We start from the raw sequence: 9,752 nt of genomic DNA, 5'->3' as shown, positions 1-9,752 counted from the left end.
CTTTTGCTCATGTAAAAGTGCTGGCATTTTACTTCCTTCCTGCTAAGCCAGTGCCAATGGACCTGATTATTCTTTCCTTATTCAAAGCATATCAGTAGTTCCAAAGCACTCTCCATCTTATCAGGTGTCTGAACAGCACAGTTACTGAAAACAGTTTGTCCTGCTCCTCTCTCTTTCTGCCAGGCTATCAGCTAAACCCAACTAACTCTCTGTATTTACACACAATCAAACATGAGCTGTGTCTTCAACCCACTGTAGCCTGTTTCTGGCATGTTACAGGTTTGCTGCTTGACATTAGTTGTACCCAAAACAGCAGCAGTGAATGAGCTTAGAACAAAAATATAGTCACTCCATAGCACAGAACACAAAAGGGACACAGGATAGTGTATACACACATATATGAATATGTGTGTATATATAATATTATATATAAAACCATAAAAATTATATAATTAAGTATTTAAAAATGTAAAACCTGCTTTTCTACTTATCTAGGAAGAAACCCCAGACATTCCTAACAAAACGAGCACTCAAATCCATTCCCTAACATCGTGGGTGAAACTGGGAGCGAATACAGCTCTGTGTGTTCCTGTACAGATTAGAGCTGCATCCTAACATATATAAAATATGTATACACCCTGTGTGAACATTTGGATGTTTAGATGTGTCTATTTAGATATAAGAAAGAGAAATCAAAGCTCCAGAACTGATCCATTTCCTCTGTGAGTGTGCAGGGATTAGAGTGGACTAACTCAGCCTCATTTAGAGCCAGCTCAGAGTTGTTCTTCTCTGTCATATGAAAGGTCCCTGATTAAACTTGTTCCAGCACAATGACCATACTCAACTTTAGAGACACTGTTTGCACTGAAACATACTCACAGAATTCCGTGTTGAAAGAATCAGTAATGAATTAGGAATGCATTTTTTCTCGCAAAAGCTACTACCTTGCCTTAAAATTACAACTAAGATCCCATACTTATTTTCCAGGTTCAAAGTGTTTCTGCCCCTACCAGCAAAAACAGATGCAGGTTTTTTCTGGCCAGAAAACAAGAAAAAAACAACCAACACTGGAAAGACAATAATTTCTTAGAATGTAGCTCAACTCTTACAAAATCTTTTGTGATTGGAGCCCTAACATGATACAAATGACAGTCTTTTAGATCAAATCAGTTCACACCCTCAAAATGCAGTAATACCATTCACAAATGGAAACACAAATGCCCTTTCCAAATCTGTTCCACAGCATTTTACCAAGTAAATACAGCAACAGAACCAAATTCCAAAATATACAGGTTCAATAGACATGTCTGTTAACAGCAGAGAGATTCCAGTGTTATGTATTTAACCTGATGTGATGACTGGGCCTGCTTCCTACAAACATGGCATAAATACATTTAAGTTTAGGAATCAGAACCACCACAGCAAAACTACAGCTCAGACCACTGTATAAAAGCAGGCAGTAAAAGCTTAATTACCAGTAGCATTATGCTGTCTATACTGTTAAATGGGAACTCTGTCATCAAGATGTAGATTGGCTTGTGAGCACTGGATTAAAGAGCTCTGAAATGAAGAGTAAAATTTAAGTACTCTGTAGAAACATCAGGGACAAAAGAAAAAATCTGTTTTTAACACATTTTAAAATGAGAGGTACTAATGCAAGGTACTGTATTAGAACATCATTAAGTATCAATTTGATAAACATAGATTTTGGGATCAAATCAGAACTTCAATATGATGTCTTTATGTGGAGTTATCTGTATGACTATATGGACTCAAAATACAGGTCCTACAAACTGATTTACATGTGCACATGAGCAAAACATGAAAATGTAAATATACTGTTTGTGCTGAGTATCTCTCCAAGTGTCTCTTTATAGATTTGGCTCTTTTTCAATATTTTTTATTCCAAAATGCTTTCAAATCTTGGCATGTGTATGTGTTCTCTCATGTAAAAATCACCCATAAGGAATCCCTATACGTGTGTCATTTGATGGGGTCACTTTTCTGTGTTAAGTTCCCTGGAATACACCCGCCTTAAAATATGACAGCTGATCCATTTGGAAACTCACCAAAGGACAGGTGAGCTTCGTTTCTACTTTCCCTGATTCTCTCCTAAGATTTGATATTCAGGGGCTGAAACTTGAGGGTCTCTCCTTCTGTCCTGATCTGTCTCCTCTAAGCCCTCCTTTTCCTGTTCATGTGGCTTCCTTGTCAGAAAACATAATTTTCCAGACACCTTGTCCTCTCCCTGTCATAGATGTGACTCAATTAAAGAGGGTTCTTGAGAGCACACTGTACAGCTGTGGGCAAACGGAATTAGAGGCTTTTGAGCAGTGAAACAAATTATTTTTGTGTCAAATGTGTATTTACCAAAAGGAGCAACAAGTTCAAGCCATCAGGGAAAGAGCCAGATGATGAAAGGGTGTTAGCTGCTGAGAATTTCTTTGGGAAGAAGTAGACTGTTAACTTGAGATAGAAATTTGCAATATACCATGGAACCTTATTCAAAGTCCAGCTGGAAAATACCTTCTTGTTAAGAGCGTGAAATAAATGCTTCAGTGTCATCAACTATGTGATTTTCTCTTTATTCCCAATCACTAATTAAAGAAACTTAACTCAGAAGTGATCTCACTCTGTGCTCCAGTGACATTAGAACAATATTGTCACTGTCTACTGGTCTCTTGTGCTCCTCACTGGAATGCACTTAGTGCACCCCTGGATATCCTGCTAATGAGTTAAAAAACTAACCCTTCTAAAGTTCCAGATTTTCCTCACCTGTTTGGACACAGTTGGACAAACTGGACCAAGTTATTTCTTGAAAGCCATCTGCTGGATTTAGCATTAATTACTCCTTGTTTTGATCATAGAGGAAAAAAACTCACACAACACAATCTCTGTGGACCCAACAGAGAAAACATCCCCAGGGTCTTGTTAGAGCACAAACCTGAGGTCAGAGAATCACAGAATCATCAAGGTTGGAAGAGACCTTCCAGATCTTCTAGTCCGACTGTCAACCCAGCACCACCAGAATCACCCCTAAACCCCATCCCAAAGTGCCACATCCAGATGCCACCTGAATGCTTCCAGAGACTCCCCCACCTCCCTGGGCTACTTGTTCCAATGCCTGAACACTCTCTCAGGGGAAAAAGGGTTTTTGAATATCTAATATGAACCTTGCCTGATGCAATTTAAGGTCATTTCCTCTCTTTCTGTCACTAAAGGCTTTGCAGAAGAGACCAACCCCCACACCCACTAAAACCTCCTTTCAGGTCATTGCAGAGAGCAATGAGGTCCCCCCTGAGCCTCCCCTTCTCCACACTCAACAAGCCCAGTTCCCTCAGCCGTCCCTCAGCAGACATGTTTTCCAGAGCCTTGCCCAGCTCCGTTCCCTTCTCTGGACACACTCCAGCCCCTCAAGGGCCTTTTGGCACTGAGGGGCCAGAACTGGACACAGCACTCCAGGTGGGGCCTCAGCAGTGCCCAGCACAGAGGGGCAATCAGTTCTCTGCTCCTTCTGGTCACACTCTTCTCCAAAACGGCCAGGATCCCCTTGGCCTTCTTGCCCCCCTGGGCACACTCTGCCTCATATCCAGCTGCTGTCAAGGAGCACCCCCAAGTCCCTTCCTGCTGAGCAGCTCTCCAGCCCCTCTGCCCCCAGCCTGGAGCGTTCCAGGGGGTTGTTGGGACCCAAGGGCAGGCCCTGACACTTGGCCGTCTTGATCCAGCCTGTCCATATCCCTCTGCAGAGCCTTCCTGCCCTCCAGCACATCCACACTCACACCCAGATCAGTCAGTCTCCCAAACAGGACAAAGTCTGACCACCAGCAGTCCAGGGTGTCAGTTCTGCTGCCCCCTCCTTCCTCCACCCAGAATGGAAAACTCCATCATTTTGGGGTCTCTGTGCCTGACGGCTCCAACCACCAATCCCCCACCAGTCACAGAATCATGGAATGGTTTGGGTTGGAAGGGACCTTAAAGAGCATCTCAGTCCAAACCCCTGCCATAGGCAGGGACACCTTCCACTAGACTCAGAGCTCAGAGCCCCATCCAGCCTGGCCATGAACACTTCCAGGGATGGGGCAGCCAGAACTTCTCTGAGCAACCTGTGCCAGGATCTCACTACCCTCACAGTCCAGAAATTCTTCCTAATATCCCATCTAACCCTTCCCTTTCTCATTGTGAAGCCATTCCCCTTGTCCTGTCACTTCAAGCCCTTGTCCAAAGTCTCTCTCCATCTTTCTTGTTGGTTCCCTGAAGGGAAGAACTGGAAGGCCACAATTAGGTCAGCCCAAAGCCTTCTTTTCTCCAGCCTGAACAATCCTAATTCTCTCAGCCTTTCCTCACAGCAGAGTTGCTCTATCCCTCTGATCCTCTTGCTTCTGCCCTCTGCACTCGTTCCAACAGGGCTGGAGCCCAGAGCTGGAGGCAGCTCTGCAGGGGTGACAACATTACAGCCCTGTGTGTTCCATCAAGGACACTGTGGAACCTCATGGAACCAAGGGACCCTTGTGACACTGTAGGGCCTTCTGGACCCAAGGGCACCCTGGGACACTGTGGAACCTCATGGAACCAAGGGTTCATTGTGCCATGAAGGTCCTCTTGGAACAAAGGGAGCCCTGAGACATTTCGGGCCCTCATAGAATCAAGGGGCCATTGTGACACTGAGGAACCTCGGGGACTCATGGAACCAAAGCAACCCTGGGACAATGTGGAACCACATGGAATTATTAGGCCACTGTGACACTGCAGGGCCTCATGGAACGAAAGGAACCCTGAGACTTTTCAGAACCTCATGGAATCAAGGGGCCACTGTGACACTGCAGAGCATTGTGGAATCAAAGGGACCCCGAGACACTGTGGACCTCAAGAAATCAAGGGCCCATATTGGCACTGTGGAACCTCATGGAATCAAGGAGACATTCTTACACTGCAGGGTAATATTGAGCCTAAGTGACCATTGTGACACTGTGGAACCTGATGGAGTCAAGGGGCCTTTGTGGCATGTGGGGCCTCAGGGAACCAAAGGAACCCTGAGACATTTCAGGACCTTGTGGAATCAAGGGACCATTGTCACCCTGCAGAACCTTATAGAGCTAAATGGACCCTGGGACACGGTGGAACGATGGAATCAAGGGGCCACTGTGACACTGCAGAACCTCATGGAACCAAAGGAACCCTGGGACAATGTGGAACCAAATGGAATTGCTAGGCCACTGTGACACTGCAGGGCCTCACGGAACCAAAGGATTCCTGGGACACTGTGGAATCTCATGGAACCAAGGGGCCACTGTGATATGTGGGGCCTCCTAGAACCAAAGGAGTCCTGAGACATTTTGCAAACCCATGAAATCAAGGGTCCATTATCACACTGCAGAGCCTTACGAAGCCAAATGGTCCCTGTGACTCTGTGGAACCTCATGGAATCTGGTGGCCATTCCCACACTGTAAAACCTCAGGGATACTGTCAGGTTCCCATTATTAAAAGATGCCTCTGCCCAAATTCAGCTGCAAAGGAGACCATGTGCCAAAGTCAGCAGTCCAACTTTGTTTTAACAGTAAGTAGGAAGGAGAGAGAAATAAAGAAAGAGATAGAGAGAAAAAGGAGGTGGTGGAAAGCCAGTGAGAGAGAGACAGAGATGAAGTATATGTAACACACCATGTAGATCCCTGAGGCTCCCGCCGGTCCTTCTTCACTCTGCTCTGCTCGGTGGAGGGTCCCCAGGTTGTGCTTCCGGGCTATCACTTTTATACAGCCCAAGCCCTGGGTATTCAGGGGGGTAGATGCTGTTCCCACAGCTTGGGCTGGCATGTCTACAAGGAGTTGCTTCCTTTCCCACAGCTTGCCACGGTGGGAGTTTTGCCCGCTGTGCTTCCAGTCTGCAGGTGGGAACCTTTGTCTGGATGGGTTCCCCAGACCTGCCTTACCAGCCCTGGTTTCCTGTTGGGGCTGTCTGCTCTTTCCCACACTCTGCACAGTGCAATTCTGTCCTGGGGGCTACTTCCAAAGCTTCACCTCCCTTTAGGCCTTGGACCTGTTTGCCACCAGTGCTTATGTGTTGTGGTGCCTTATGGGATTTTCCTGCTTTGGCAGTGTTTTGAGGCAGTTCATTGTGCCCTTCAAGTCCTTCCATGTGCACACACACACCACTCTCACCAGTGTCTGGCCCTCCAAAGAACACAAGACCTGATGATTTGTAGCTCCCACTTCAGTGGTTGGCACTTGGACCTCCCTCTGTACCCAGAGCTCAGAGCTCCCTTGTGCCAGAAAGTTTAAAGAGATTGTGCCTCATTTTGACAAGACAATCCTTGGAAAAAAGTGTCCCTCTGTGTTTCCTGGGATAAGAGCACTCTATTGTCATCTTCCAAAACCTTGGAGAGGTCCCAGAGATCTCCCAGGAAGGAATTAGGGGCCTCAAGCACATGACTCATATATAGAGGCTGAGGACTCAGGGGTCAGTGGTGTGAAGACTGAGGACAGTAGAGGAGCAGCCTGAGAGGTCTGGAAGGGGGGTGTCAGAGCTGGTGGAACTTTTCTTCCTGTCAGAAAACAGCCTAAGAAAGAACTAGTGCCACCAAGGGCAGCTGGGGTGGCCTAGACTGGTGACAAGAAGTCAGAAATTTCCCTCTGAGGTCAATATGTCACAAAGGAGGAGTCTGGATGAGCCCAAGGCTTTGTGTGTGCAGGAAGAGCCAGGGAGGACGCAGAGATGTCAGTGCAGGAAGGTGCCAGCGAGGTGGGGCAGCCGGGGGGATGACGACAGCCTGCAGGGAAAGGGGCAGGGCATGGACACCGTAGGACAGCCTGGGCTGGAGAGGAGACAGGGATGGGGAGAAGCTGAAAGGCCCTGACACAGCCACCTTCTGCAGGCCCTTGGCCATGGCTGCTGTCTGTGCCCCTGATGCCAGGCGGAGGGGAGTGCCCCTTGCAGCCCTGGGGCCTCCTGGCCTCCTTGTCCCTGCTCAGCAGCCTGGCAGGTGCCACCCCATGGTCCTGCCCTTGGCATTGCACATCCCACATCCCAGTGCCCCAGGAAGAGCCCTGAGGAATGAGGCAGGGACAGGATCTGCCTTCCCAGGGGCTGGGGGTCAGGCCTTGGCCCGTTTGATTAAGGAAACAAGTCCAGTTTTCCTCATCATCAGAGCCACCTTTCCATTGCTTGTCCATCCTTGTCATCACTGTCTGCACTTTTCTCCTCTAACTGGAACCTGGGGACATGTTCTCAGTTGTGTCCCTCAGTGAGACTCATTAGCACTACAAGAAACTTTAGTGTTTGAATCTCACTTTGACTTCTTGAGAAGTTGTTTGAACTTCCTCTCAGGGACTGAGTCTCATGTAAACAACCTAAAAGTCCCCTGAGGGTCAGGAAATGCCTGGGGCTGTTGCTGTGCTGCTGAGTTGGGCCAGGCTCCTGGCACACAGGGAGCTCCCGGTAACCAAGAAGAGCTTCAAAGAGACAGCTCTGCTGGTGAGCAGCTCCTCTGCACAGCCCAGCAGGGCTGAGGGCACTGCCTGCAGCACCCAGGGCAGGGGAGTGAGACAGAGAGAAGTTAAAGGCTGTAAGATGTAGAATGATGCTGAGACCTCACTGGGGGAGAACTTCTAACAGACCTTGGCACAGGAAGTCTGGTCATGCATGGCAATGGGACTGCAGCTTTTGGAGGCATCTGGGAAAGCTGGCACTGCCAACCAACTACAGATTCTGTAAGTGCAACTCTGAGACTATCTGGAGTGCAGAGGAGGAGGACATGCTAAGAACTTCGTCTCCCTCTCAGAATATTTCCAAGACAAAGATTTTTATAAGGTTAAAGAAATTTCCTGAGATTGTGTTTCCAGTTTTCTACTCTTGAGGAAAGGGAGGAATAAATCATAAAGAAAGTTTTAATTTTGGCAAGTCCCCGAGACATCTGAACTGTGAGTGCTCAGTAGGTCTATCTGAGCTTCCTAATGTGCTTTCAGCCACTGCTCTGCCTGTGGGCAGCACCAGCATCACCTTTACTAGACCCATCAGGACTAGTCTGAGCTGTCTTTTTTGAACCTGCAAACGGAATATGACCCATACCAGTGCAGCCTGTGCTACTGGGGAAGGAGCTGAGTCTGCTTAAATCAAATGCCATCATAAGGACACTTGGTTGTCTCCCTGAGGTTTCCTTCCAAGCTGTGAATTTCCCTCCAGGTTGGAAACCTGTCCCTTAACATCTCCTTGTTATGTGAAACCCCTGTACAGAAGCACAGTGATGCTATGACAGTGAAAATGCTGTTGAGTAGGGACCCAGCACTGGAGCTGAACGAAGATCTCCTAGGAAATCAAAAGGCTGTCTGGGTGTGACATGGGGAGTGTCTGCAGAATACAGCTTTGACTTTGTTTAGATAAGTCCATGCTAACTGTCCTCTTATTGTCTTCTTCTCCCGTGTTGGAAACAAAAACCCAGAGGCAACAAATGTCCAACAGCAGTTCCCTCACCCAGTTCCTCCTCCTGGAATTCTCAGACAGGCGAGAGCTGCAGCTCCTGCACTTCTGGCTCTTCCTGGCCATCTCCCTGGCTGCCCTCCTGGCCAACGGCCTCATCCTCAGCGCCGTAGCCTGCGACCACCACCTGCACACCCCCATGGGCTTCTTCCTGTTCAACCTCTCCCTCACAGACCTGGGCTGCATCTGCACCACTGTCCCCAAAGCCATGCACAATTCCCTCTGGGACACCACAACCATCTCCTACACGGGATGTACTGCACAGGTCTTTTTACTGCTCTTCTTCCTTGGAGCAGAGTTTTCTCTCCTCACCATCATGTGCTACGACCGCTATGTTGCCATCTGCAAACCCCTGCACTACGGGACCCTCCTGGGCAGCAGAGCTTGTGCCCACATGGCAGCAGCTGCCTGGGTCACTGGCTTTCTCTATTCTCTGTTGCACACAGCCAATACATTTTCCCTGCCCCTGTGCCAGGGCAATGCCCTGGGCCAGTTCTTCTGTGAAATCCCACACATCCTCAAGCTCTCCTGCTCACACTCAGGCTACCTCAGGGAAATTGGGTTCATTGTGGTTAGTGCCTGTTTAGGGTCCGGTTGTTTTGTTTTCATTGTTTTCTCCTATGTGCAGATCTTCAGGGCTGTGCTGAGGATCCCCTCTCAGCAGGGACGGCACAAAGCCTTTTCCACGTGCCTCCCTCACCTGGTCGTGGTCTCCCTCTTTGCCAGCACTGGCATATTTGCCCACCTGAAACCTCCCTCCGTCTCCTCCCCATCCCTGGATCTGATTGTTTCGGTTCTGTACTCAGTTGTTCCTCCAGCACTGAACCCCTTCATCTACAGCCTGAGGAATCAGGAGCTCAAGGATGCCCTGAGGAAAATGATGACTAGATGCTCTTCAGGAGCAATAAAGCACCAGTTTTCTGGTGTGTAGCATTCAGAATGGGACTCCTTAATGGCCCAGCCTTCCTGCTCAGGTTTCTCGTGGAGATTATCGGGTTCTTCTTGCAATAATTTTCTGTGCAATTAAATATTAATATGCATCTGTCCTCTCTAAATTAGTGTCCACCTTTTGATTTTAACCCTGAGACTGTATAAATGATGAATTGTGCTCTCTGAATATTTAAACAAAATAAAGGACCCTGCAGTACCTTCTTTGTCCAAGACCCTTCTTCTTAGATGTTCCTAAAAAACAGCACACTGCAGGACAGGGTGTATTTGCAAAGGGGAAGGGGACAATAATCCCAGCCCAGCAGCACTGCCAGGGAGCAGCAGTGCTTGGTCTTT

The 9,752-nt window shown here is 48.0% G+C and overlaps 1 pseudogene; it reads left to right on the top strand.

The window, feature by feature from the left end:
* The first annotated feature begins 8,439 nt into the window (after positions 1-8,439).
* Positions 8,440-9,391, top strand: LOC113940629 (annotated as a pseudogene).
* The last annotated feature ends 361 nt before the right edge of the window (positions 9,392-9,752 follow it).

The sequence above is a fragment of the Corapipo altera genome, unplaced genomic scaffold (genome assembly GCF_003945725.1).
Source record: "Corapipo altera isolate COAL_440 unplaced genomic scaffold, ASM394572v1 217, whole genome shotgun sequence".
Classification (NCBI taxonomy): Eukaryota; Metazoa; Chordata; class Aves; order Passeriformes; family Pipridae; genus Corapipo; species Corapipo altera.
The sequence above is the reverse complement of the archived record's forward strand: the minus strand, read 5'-3'. Positions and strand labels throughout refer to the sequence as shown.